The sequence below is a fragment of the Gossypium arboreum genome, chromosome 6 (genome assembly GCF_025698485.1).
Source record: "Gossypium arboreum isolate Shixiya-1 chromosome 6, ASM2569848v2, whole genome shotgun sequence".
Classification (NCBI taxonomy): Eukaryota; Viridiplantae; Streptophyta; class Magnoliopsida; order Malvales; family Malvaceae; genus Gossypium; species Gossypium arboreum.
In genome coordinates, this window is record NC_069075.1 from 1742178 (window position 1) to 1755426 (window position 13249).

Genomic DNA, 13249 nt, shown 5'->3' on the forward strand with positions numbered 1-13249 from the left:
TTAATTAAATAATATAAATTGTAATTCCGGAGACGTTTTGCTTAACTTAATTTAGACGTTTCTAATTTAATCAATCATTGTCAATAGGAGCTCTATAATCGTGTGAATCCTGCGTTTACTTTGAACTTTCCCTCTTATACCTCATTTTTCATTTTCGTTAATGAAGATCGCTTCAACTTTTCAATTGCATATTTCGATTCCACAGGTGTTGTCTTACAAGCCATGTCACGACCCATTGTAATTACTGCAAGAGGCAGCCAACACACCTTTCGCCTACTTGTTTAGCAAGTTCCCAAATATCTGGATGGCTGTTGAGGGTTTCATCTCCAACCTTGTCTTGAAACAGTTTCCAAGCCTCTTCTGGTTTTAAGCACTTCACTTTTATTTTCTTTTGAGCTTCCATTTCGCCACATAACTCCAAAGACCTAGTAGTGAATAAGTTTGGAACCATTTTTTTGACTTGGTTTGGGTATCCCAACTTGGTTCAAATCCACCCTCTCCCATAAATCTTCCAATAATACGACAAACTTCTTGTAGCACAACACTCTATATATATCTGTAGCTTTCTGGTCAACACTTTTATTCTTCCATGAGTCGTCTGAAAACCCAAGATTTCTACCAATCCTATCTTGAACCGGTGCCCAAATTACAACATCGAAATCATTCGGTGTGGTGCTGAACTTGTTGTTGATTTGGGTCAAGAGTGTTGTCTTGCCAACGCCCCCCAAGCCATAGATGCCAATGATCCCCATCACATCTTTGTCGGGGGGCGAAGTCAGAAATTTTTTTTAAGGGTACTGGATAAAATTTTAAATTTTTATAATTTATATCTTTATAATTTGTAAAGGATTAAATCAAATTTTTATAATTTTAGGGGGCCAAAGTGTAATTATACTTTTACTAATTTAAATTTTTTTTAAAATTTAAGGGCCTAAAAGATAATTTTACATTTTAGGGGGCCAGGGCCCATGCCAGCCCCCCTGGCTTCGCCCTTGTCTTTGTCCACAATGCAGCTCCATACCTGCTCTAAAGAGGATTCTAGAGCAATTGGCCGCTTTTCAGGTCTTACCACAACTGAAGGTATGGGCATATTCTCCGCTACTTTCTCAAAAGCTCATTTACTGATGTGATCATTTATTTCTTGAAGTATTTTGTTGAATTTCAGCCTACAATGCAACAGGAGACCAGTAGCAGACCAACATTGGAGCTACACCAAGTGCAGCAGATTCATTTTGTTCATTTTGTTTCTATGTAATTAGCCTTAGTTTCTTTGTAATTTGTCTTCAAAGTTAGTAGGATTAGTTGTTGATTTACATTTGATGTAATGACTCATATGTTAGCTTTGTTTGTGTGTAAGTTTAGCTTTGTTTTGTACAAGTTATTAGTAAGAGCAGTTGAGCAATTAGGTGACTACCTTGTAAACTTGTATCACATATATATTTATAATATTAATGAAATGTTCAAGTAATTTTTTCAGTCATCTTCCTGTTGAAATTTCCTTTGCATTTGTTCTTTGCTTCAAATATCTTTTGTTTTTCGTTAAAAACATCAACAAAGGGTAATCAGAGCTTGTCATCTTTGAGGGCTTCTATTATTGGATGCTTTTTTCGTGAAGAAATCTTAAAGAGAAAGAAACTAAAGCTGTCGTTTTTTGTTGTTGCAAAATGAGTTTCACACCACTACTACCACCTATGTTTACTGGTGAGAACTACCACATTTGGGTAGTGAAGATGAAAACTTACCTGCAAGCACATGACCTATGGAATGTGGTCGAGAATGATACTGAACCAGCTCCATTGAGGGCCAGTCCCACCATTGCACAAATCAGACAGCATAGTGAAGAGTGTGCCAAGAAGTACAAAGCAATGGCATGCTTGCAAAATAGTGTATCTGATGTGATTTTCACTCAGATAATGGCTTGTGAAACATCAAAACAAGCATGGGAGAAGCTAAAGGAAGAGTTTATGGGGTCAAACAAGACAAGGCAACAGCAACTGATCAACCTTAGAAGGGATTTTGAGAACTTGAAGATGAGGGAGTCTGAAACAATCAAGCAGTACTCTGATAGGATAATGGCCACAATCAACAACATTAGGCTCCTTGGAGATAATTTTAGTGAGAGCAGAGTTGTTGAGAAGGTCATCTCAACTCTCCCAGAGAGATTTGAGCCAAAGATCTCCTCATTGGAGGACTCGAGAGACTTATCAACTGTTTCATTGTTTGAGTTGATAAACTCTCTATATGCACTCAAGCAAAGAAGGGCCAACAGGCTAGAGGAGCATCCAGAAGGAGCCAAAGAAAGCTCAAGTTCGAGCTACAAAAGAAAGAAACCATGGCTTAATAAAAGGGAGAAGCCAAAGAGGAATGCAGGAAAGAAGAAATTTCCACCATGCTGCTATTATATTTTTGGTTAAGTGCATGTAGCTTGTAAACATGCTGTAGCATCTATACTTGCTGTTTATTTACTTTGTTAAGCTACTTTGTTAAGGTACTTAGTTGAAAATGAATTAAGTTGGTACTGTTTTGATGTTTTTAGGTGCTGATTGACATAACCAGCTTGTGTGTAAGTTAAGTTTTACATGTTTCAAAGTATAATTAGTGGTAGTAGGTAGTATTTGATGATGTATTTGGCTATAGATGTATTGGTTTTTCTAGTTGAATGAATGAGCAAAATGAGCTATTAGTCATAAGCTCCTTTGCTGCACATTTGTGAGCAAGTAAAAATATTTCTTGCATCTTGTTTCATTGTTCTGTTCTCTCTATTTTCTTCCTTTGCTCCTCCTCATCCCCAACACATTTTGACCACCTTTTTATCAAATTTGTATCTAGACAAGTATTTCTTGGAAGCACAGCCGCATAGCCACAAATTCTTCAATTCTTGAGGGCCATCTTCAATAAGATTTGCTGCCTCTGTTATCATAGTTTCAGCTTTTGAAAGCCATAGCTGAACTTGCTCAAATGGCTTCAATAGTTGCTGTTCAGCCACATCAACCTGTCTTCTTACGTCGTTCCTCTGTGCACTCAATTCTTGAAGAGCAGCAGATAAAGTTGCAAGAGTTTGTTTAAGCTTGCACACGTAATTAGCGTGGCCGACAATGAAATCCCAGCCACGAAGAAGGAAATTCTCGAAACTACATTGTATTGAGCAGCAATTGCCAATGGTTCTTCTTCTGTTAATAAAATAGAGGGAACGAATATTGTGAATAGATGAAAAGTGAATAATTTTAAGATGTTTAGGAACAAGTACAAATTATTAAATACATATGTATATATCATTGTTGCCAATAGACTACAGATAAAGTTACATAATACAGAAAACTCAGATGAACAAAGCGGAGGGCGATGCCTGCACACCATTTTGTCGTTTATTTAATATTTATAATGAATATATTACATTTTCCTTCTCGAGATGTACGTTGTTTGTAGGCTAGTCTCTAACAGAATAAAAGACAGTGCCGGAGCCCGGAGGTACATATCATGGAGAATTTACTAGACATATTCATCAGCTGTTAAAATTGTTGGGTTTTTGAGTGCACTTTCACCGGGTAAAGTAAGAGTTTCAAACAGAGCTCTAACAGCAACGTATTATACCCGGGTAAAGTATGAAGGAAAAATGCTTGAAGTTCAAGCTTTTATCTATTGTTGGGGATTTTTGAAGGAAGAGCAGAGCAGAGGAAGAAATACAGGACAGAACAAGGCAGTATTTTTACTTGCTCACAAATGTGCAACAAGGGAGCTATGGCTTCAGCTCATTTGGCTCAATTTTTTCAATAAGAAAAACAATACATATATAGAGAAAACACATTACCAAATACTACCTACTCCCACTTAGTAGCCTAGGGACTTGCTAAGCATTACTTGTACACATCAATAAGCTGAATTATCAGCTCAATCATCACCTAAACCTATCAAAAACATCAACAACTAGTTCATTTTTAACCAAACTAAACTAAATTGCAACTACAATAGATAACATATTGCTGCAGCATGCAGCATGCATACAAGCCGTATGCACTCAACAAAAACATAACAGCAGCATGGATGGCCAATTTCTAACATTCCTCCTTGGACTCCATGCTGCAAATGTCATTCATTCATCAAGTTTTTGAACTTGGCAGTCCTTAGATGCTTTCTTTCAAGCTGACCCTGCACAAGCACTTCATTTTCAACCTTGGCAAATGGAGTCTTCTCCTCCTTCACAGCTTTGGTTGACAACACATCTTGCCTTGTTCCCTATTACAGTCCTGCTTCTTCTTGCATAAATGGCTTGCAAGTATAGTTTGCTTGCCTTCAGTCTGCCATTTTTGGCTTGCACCCACTTGGGCTTGTATTTTGCTGCTCGCAACTATACACCTTTGACAGGCTCACTTTTTTGCTTACTGTCTTCAACAGGTGTCTTCAACTTTGCTGCTTGCAATCATAAACCTTTGACAGGCTCGCACTTTGGCTTACTATCTTCAGTTGGTGTCTTCAATAGGCCCGCAACTATCACTTCTTGCTAAGCTTACAACTTACACATTTTTGCTGAGCTTGCAGCTTGCACATTGGAAAGCTCACATTTTTTCCTTTAAAACTCCTCCTTCAGCTTATTCAAGCTTGTTTGGGAGTCTTTTAAGGTTGAGCTGATATTGTCTTCTTTTCAAGCAGTCCTTGATGACATGCTTTGACAACTTTTTTTTTAACAAGCAGCGGAAGCAAACATCAATGGCCCTTAAGACTAAGGCTCTGATACCAATTGTTGGGTTTTTGAGTGCACTTTCACCGGGTAAAGTAAGAGTTTCAAACAGAGCTCTAACAGTAACGTATTATACCCGGGTAAAGTATGAAGGAAAAATGCTTGAAGTTCAAGCTTTTATCTATTGTTGGGGATTTTTGAAGGAAGAGCAGAGCAGAGGAAGAAATACAGGACAGAACAAGGCAGTATTTTTATTTGCTCACAAATGTGCAGCAAGGGAGCTATGGCTTCAGCTCATTTGGCTCAATTTTTTCAATAAGAAAAACAATACATATATAGAGAAAACACATTACCAAATACTACCTACTCCCACTTAGTAGCCTAGGGACTTGCTAAGCATTACTTGTACACATCAATAAGTGAATTATCACTCAATCATCACCTAAACCTATCAAAACATCAACAACTAGATCATTTTAACCAAACTAAACTAAATTGCAACTACAACAGACAACATATTGTCAGAAGATGCAAAGATGCATACAAGCCGTATGCACTCAACAAAAACATAACAGCAGCATGGATGGCCAATTTCCAACAAAAATTTAGTGCGTGGCATTCGTTCATTGCGGAAAATATCTTTTACGATCCTAATCTATATACCGGCAGTAGGGCCATGTATCCGTTTAACTGTGAAAATCAACTCAACTCGATTACCAAGTTAAACCTATTTGGTTAGGGAAATGTAGCTAGTATATAATTTTACTCCTGCACGTGTAAATGTAAAGATAATAAGATAGTATAATTCCAATATCGCTACTACTGCCTATGAACACTATGTGCAACGACTCTATTATTCCGGTGTTCCCGGTGCAGTGAGACCTTGTGGCAACGAAACGGCATAGCAGCATCGTTGAGTATATATAGAACTCATAATCTGGCTCTCCCTTCACAGGTAAATTAACTCATAATCTGCTTCTAGTCTTTGTTCACCGTACATGCCTTAAGCGATAAATGATTAGCTCGAAACATATATGAATATGTATTCATCATGTCGATTGCTACCGTATGCATTTGCCCAGTGTTGAAGATTAATCTTCAAGTATTGCTTGCATATAAATGGTTAAAATTTCGTATTGACAGGTATTGCTACTACTACCTATAAACACGATGTGCGCAACTCCGTCGTTCCGGTGTTCCCGGTGCAGTGAGCCTGTTCTGGCAATGCAACAGCATGGCGGCATCCTCTACTTCTATTCCTATATCATCGAAGTTGCTAGAAAGTTTAGTATCAAATCTCTCTTCACTTATATGTTGTAAACCAATGATTTTTGTAAACAGATTAGGGGTGAGATCAATTAGGCCACTGATTGTCTGGTTCATCTGATTTGGTTAAATAAATTATTATAAATTCGATTTAATTTTTTTAGCCTAATTCATTCTATCTGTATTAGTTTACGAATCAACTGATTTAACTTCTTTCTTTAGACCGACATACCAACTGATTAATCCAAGCCAGTTCCAACTAACTTGTTGTAAAATTAATCACCAACCTTGATGTCTAGCTAAAATGCAAACCATGAAACTGCCCACCACCAAAATAAATAGGCAGCAAAATATGATAGTTGATAAAATTACAGACACAAAATGATATTTTGGGTGTTACCAATAATTTGATTTTCTTGGAATTTAACCATAGCATTAGCAATGTATAAAGAAAATTTTTTTGCTAGTGTTTTCTGTTTTTTAGAGTTTATATTCAATGTATAAAAATCATATCATATCAATTTAATTTAATTTGCTAAATTGATTAAAACTATAAATTGTATTATTTATATTAATATTATTAAATAAATATTAGATTTCTTAATAATTAACAAAAAATGGTTTTATGTTAAAAGGGATAAATTTTAAATTTATACATATGTAATGTGATATTTAAACTTTGATTTAAAGTAATTATATTATACAAAACCTTGATTTTGGTTCAATTATATACATAAAATTTTGATTTTTATTTAATCGTACACATTTAAAAAATAAATATATTAAATTAAATATTTTGTTTATATATAATATGTAAATGTAAAATAGTGTTATATCGATAATACTGATGCGTCAGAACTAACTAAAAATTTGACTAAGGCAAGTACACTTATCAATTAATAGTGTAGTTACGGTGAGTAAAGATATCATTCCCATAAAAACTAAAAAATACTAGGAATTACCGTCTTTATGTTATTTAACCAAAGAATTTGAGTGATGGATTAAAAACTAAAATTAACTAAATTAATTAACTAATGAACATGACAAAGAACAAAACATGCAAGCAATCGAATGACAATCAAGAAGCGAAACAATACAATACTCAAGAAATAATTCACCTAGATTTCATCTTGTCACTATATCAATCTAAATTACGCAATTTATTTACTGAGTATTTTGATCTATAGAAATCCCTAAATTTTTTTAATATCTCTTTCGAGAATAAGAGCTAATTAAAACCTCATTAACTCATGTTATGGATTTCTTTCTAATTAAAACCTCTGTTCTCTCATTAACTCATGCTATGGATTTTCCTATTAGATTGGACTCTAATCTGGTAGATTTATATTGTCCTATGTCTAGGATTGTATGCAACTCCACTCAATTATGCAAGATCTACTCCTAAACAAGGTCTATTCGACCTCCGATTTAAGCACATCAAACATGGATTAATAATCTAGAAATATTAAATTAAGAATTAAACACACATAATTGAGAATAAGAAACTAAGTATTTATTACGTAAAACAAAAATTAAATCACAAAATCTACCATAGGATTCATCTCCCCTAGGCATTTAGAAAATTAGTTCATACTTGAAAAAAAATCCAAGATATAGTATAATAGTAAGAAATAAAGAAACTCATGATAATATACTAAGAAATCAATTGAGAATCTTCAATCTTGATAGAAATCTGCTTCAGAATCAACTTCAATGATGTTTTTTGAGTTGTTTTCTTGAGTATTCTATGACGACTCCCTCTTATCTTTTTATTTTTTGTCATATATATGTCTTAGAATATTCAAAAAACCTAAAAATCGTGATTTTTCGCAATTCAGGGTGCAAATCCACGAAATCAACACGGTCTACCACATTGCTGTGTGGTAGCCCGTGTGGAATGAGTCAGCCTGTGTGGCTCCTGTAGCTTGCTCCGATTCAGTTTTCGCTTTTTTTGCTTCGAAATGCTTTCTTAAGCATAAGAACACGAATTTAAAGAATTAGGAGAATAAAATTCACAATTAACATCAAATAATCATCCAAAAACATAGTAAGAATAAAGTTAAAACATGTTACTTTTAACACGTACTAAATACTCTTAGTGATTTTTTGAAAATTGAATCAAATTGCACATCACTAAAGCCCATATATCACATTATACATTAAAACAAATTGAGTTTAAATTTTTATTAATCGAATTCAAACAACTTACAAACAAGCAATTGACAATAAGCAACATCGATATATATGTCAAGATTACAGGTTCCCACACTTATCTTAGAGCTGTTAGCAAAGGGCATTGTCTATTGCTTGACTCCAAGTGATGGGGCCTCTTGCAATCATCTAAAATTGTTGAAGATCTCAATTTTTTTTATAAGTTTAAGATGGAATTTGCTAATTTTCTACAAAAAGGAAGGAAAAACATTTGGTTCTTCAATTTAGAGTTTAGGTTCAAAGCTTTAAAACTTTGTGAATTGATTCAATGAGCCTTTCATCATAAGTTGAAGATTTAATGGGTGTGTCTGGGACAATTTGAAACCTTGTTAGACTAAAATGAAATATTTTGTTGGAATTTTGGGAGTAGCAAAATAAGAGAACACTAAACACAGAACAATGAAGCAAGATACAAGAAATATTTTTATTTGCTCACAAATGTGCAACAAGGAAGCTTATGGCTTTTAGCTCATTTTGTTCATTTTTTCAATAAGAAAAACAATACATTTATAGCCAAGTACATCACCAAATACTACTTACTACCACTAATCATGCTTTGAAACAAGTAAAACTTAACTTGCGCACAAGCTGATTATGTTAATCAACATCTAAAAACATCAAAACAATACCAACTTAGTTCATTTTCAACTAAGTAAATTTCATTGCAACAAAAACAGAAAATATGTTGCTACAACATGCACAATTGCTGCAACATGCATACAAGCTGTATGCACTTTAACAAAAACATAACAACAGCATGGTTGGCCATTTTCAACATATTTGATCATGACCAACTCAAGTGCTAATATATTACATTATCCTTTAGGACAAATGGAATATTGATAGCAAAACAGAAATAGAAGTAGCTAACTAAAATAAATGATTACAAGACTTGAAAGAAAGGAGAAAAGTATCTCGAATGGCTTCATTTTCCCATTCTAATCTTGCTCACCAATATTCCCTTCCTTCAATTGTGAGTAGATTCCCTTTTGCACTATCTGAATTGAGAGGAAGCTTCTTCAATTCTCTGCAGTAACTTATAAAAATATGTTTCAAACATGAGAAGATAGGGCATTCTAATATATGCTCTTAAATTTCGATAGACAAATTAGATGAAGTGATTCAAGTTTCAGAAATAGTTTAGGGTATGGAATTCCAAGCACACTTACAACTTCACCAAGTTTTCCTTCACTCAATATTTCTTCCATTTTTGCACACTCAAATATAAAAAGGGTTCTTAAATTTGGAGCAAGAATCAGCCAAGTCACGTCTCTCAATTTGTTATCTCTTGCAATTGTAACTTTGCTCAATGTGTGAAAGCATGAAGTATATTTAATACTTGAAGAAACCCAGGTATGAAGCTTTTCTATTTTTATCTCCTCCATGCTTCCACCAAAGTTGAAGCGTAGAGTCTCTAGATGCTCCAACTTTGATTCTTTAAAATTACAAAGTAGTAGTTCTCGGGTCCCACATTAAAACAAGTTAAAGCTCAGGAATCTTTCTAGAAAAAACATGTTGTGTATCGTTATATTTAGCATATTCAAACATTGCAAACCTTTCGACTCCTCTATAAGTTTTTCAATACCCCTATTCCAAAAATTGTCTTCATTAGGATAAAGTTGAATTCCTGGAAACCACATTTTGAATATTTGCAACTTGGAAAAACTAGATATCAAATGTTGTAGGCTTTTTCTGAGATTGCGCATATAACTCAAGTCCAACATTTTTAATTTTGTCAATGCTTTCAACTCTATTGATAACTCTTCTATACCAGTCCAAGATAGATCAAAACATTCTAGTAACCCAATATAGTTAGATGAGGTATAAATTGGAAGAAACCATTGCTGATCATTTGCAACTCATTTTGGCTAAGGAACAAGGTTCGAAGGTTAGGGCATTTGGGTGTTTGTTTGAGAACTGCAATCTTATTTTTCATAAGTGATATTCTTTTTCCACTTTTCCATGCCTTAACATCTGGTTCTTTAAATAATTGAGCCCCTACTTTTACAAAAAAAAATTACTCTCTATTGCTTCAAACTTGCGTGTAATCCATAAAGCCATGTCCTGGATCACATCGTGCATCTTCACACAATCTTCTCCATCTATTACACCACCATTTCCAATAAACGAGCATTCAAAAGAGAGTTAATAATGTCGTTACCTTGCTGTCGAAACCATTTTTTGAAAACGGGAATCGACTTTGTTTGAAAATGAAAATTAAAACGGGAGTCGCCACCGATCTTTATTAGGTGTGATCGGATTACCTTTGTTTTAATAAAACGTTTTAGTATACTAAAACGGTGTTTTTAGTCTACGAAACTCGAGAGAATGGGTTCAGGAGTCAGTTACGTGTGAGGAAGGATTAGCACCCTCGTCACGCCCAAAATTGATATCGAATCGATTAGTTAGTGTCTTAATGTCGAAAGTTGAAAATTGAGAACGGATTTTAAAATACGATTTTTTTTTTATTAACGTCGATTTTAAAAACGCTTGAATTAAACTGAAACGATTGCTAAAGATTCCCTTGTCTCGAGATATTGGAGTATCACGTCCTGTAAGTTAGGACACGACATCTTGAACTCTCGAGCACAAGTTTGCCTTAAAATTTTTATTGAAATTATTATATTTTGAAATTTAAAAGGATATTTGGCCATTTAAGATCCACAAGAAAATCGAAATCCCGTAAGTTATGGCACAATTTCTCGACTTTCCAAAAACGCGAAATATTGTCTTATTTTAAATTTTTTTTTGAATAATAACGATTGCAACACTTAAAGGCGTATGTTTGTTTTGTTTGGGCAATAATACACCAGTGTTATGAATAACAATGACATAAAATTACAAATAAATGAGTCATGATTCATACAATGTCAACGATCATACAATATTCATCATTTAAATACTAATATCAATGAATAAAGACCAATAAATTAAATAATAATTTTTAAAAAAAGTAAAAAGCAAATTAAAATAAATAAAATGTAAACAAATTTTAACATGATAATAAATGAGTTTAAAATAAATAATGTGAAAAAGAATTTTAAAATCTATAAAACACAAAACAAATTAAAAAAATGATATATATGAATAATTTTAAAATAGATAATATATATATATAAAAGTGTAAAATAAAAATATATAAAAACCTAAAATAAATAATAATAAAACCATTTTAAATAAATAAAAATAGTTTAAAATAAGGTAACAATTTGAAACAAGTAATAAAACAATAATGCATAAAAACAGGTTTAAAATAATATATAAAGCAAGTTTAGAGTAAATAGTATAAAATAGCTTAAAATAGTAAATATATAATTCAATTTAAAATAAAATAAAATAATATATATAGTAACCTTAAATGAATAGTTTATAAAAACAATTTAAAATAACGTATAAAAGCTTAAGATAAATAATATGTGGAAAAAGAACTTTAAAATAAATAATATATAAAAAGGTTTTAACATAAATAATATATAAAAAAATTAAAATGAATAATAATAATAAAATAGTTTTTTTAAAAAAAAATAAACAAGCAAGTTAAACAAACTAAGGACAAGATTAAAATCGGAACAAAATTCAGGGTGCCAATTATAAATAAAAAAAAGGGCTACTAGGGACTAAAGTAAAACACACTTAAACTCGCGAAGACAAAATAAGACAATATCCCTAGTCCTAGTGCACCGCGTTTCAACTGTCTAGGCCATGGATCAAATTAGAAATGAAATAAAAATAATAGGGCGAAATTTAAAAAAAAAAGAAAAAATAAAAATGCAAAATAGGACTAAATAAAAGACAGAAAAGGCGGAAGGACCAACGCGGATATTCTCCCATTTTTAGAAAACACGTGGGTCTTCCCTCCTGGCGGGTCGGGTCGCGGGTTACGCATGGATAGCCCTATACGACGCCGTTTTGAAGTCACTCAAACAGGCCCTAAACGGAGTCATTTTGCACCCATTATAAAAGTAATTTTTTTTTGAAAAAATGCATTCAGCCATATTTAAAAAAAAAACGAAATAAAACACCCAAATCCTCTCAACCCTTCCCCTTTGGCCGACGATCGGGTTCCCTCGCCGCACCACCACAGTACCCGGTGGCCGACGATGCGCGAAGATGGGCTTTTAGCCCCGTTTCAAGGCTGGTTCGATGGCCTTGCCTATTTAACTTGAAGAGAACTGAAAATAGAAACCCTCACCCCCCATTCCGATCCTGACGCCAGAGGAGGGACCCCTGACGATGAAGTCGCAGGTCTCAGGTAAGGTTTTCTTTCTTTTATTTTTTCTTTTTATTTTCGAAAGTAAAAAAAAAAGAATAACAAATAAAACTTGAAATAAAAAAATAAAAAAAGGAATATCACCTTTTTCTAATCTATTTTTATTTAATATGTGTGCGTAAAAAAATACAAATGAGAAGAATCGGGCTTTTAGAGTCGATTAAGATGACTATCCACTTCATATTTTTTTTTTGTTTTTGCTTGGTTTCTTCTACTGCCTGTGTATTGCTCTCTGTCTTCGCATTTACTTCTTGTTGCATATGTCAGAAAGGCGTGGGACGCGTGGAGGGGTGGCGTGCGTGGAGAAATGGCACTGGTCAAGGGCGTGGTGGCCGAGGGGAGGCCAAATTTTCGGTGGCTACATGCTTGGGTGCTAGGGTTGCTACTGTTTTCTTTTCTTTATAATGGGCTAGGGTTTCATTTAGGCTGTTGGGTTAGGTAATTTGGGTTTGATATTGGGCCATTTTGTTTGGGTTATAAATTTGTAAGTGGACTCTTAAAAAATATTTTGGGATTTTTATATTTTATTGGTGTTTGTTTATTATTATTTTTAATTGGTTTATTTGGGCCAGGCCAAAATTGGCCTATTACACTTGCGTTTGAGCTTCACTAATTCTATCAAATTCATTCAATAGCCCTTCATAAAGCCAATACTCCATTAATCTCTTTATGGGAATACAATAATCTTTGGGATATAGACAACAATATAGGAAGCAACATTTCATTGTGGCATTAGGCAAATTATCCTAATTGAATTTTAAAAGCAGAAATACCTCATTTTCCATTTTTGACAATGCACATCACTTTAACATCTCAATTGTATATTT

At 33.6% G+C, this 13249-nt stretch overlaps 1 pseudogene; it reads right to left on the bottom strand.

Annotated features, from left to right (window-relative positions):
• Positions 1-241: 241 nt before the first annotated feature.
• Positions 242-752, bottom strand: LOC108458733 (probable disease resistance protein At4g14610; annotated as a pseudogene).
• Between the last annotated feature and the right edge of the window lie 12497 nt (positions 753-13249).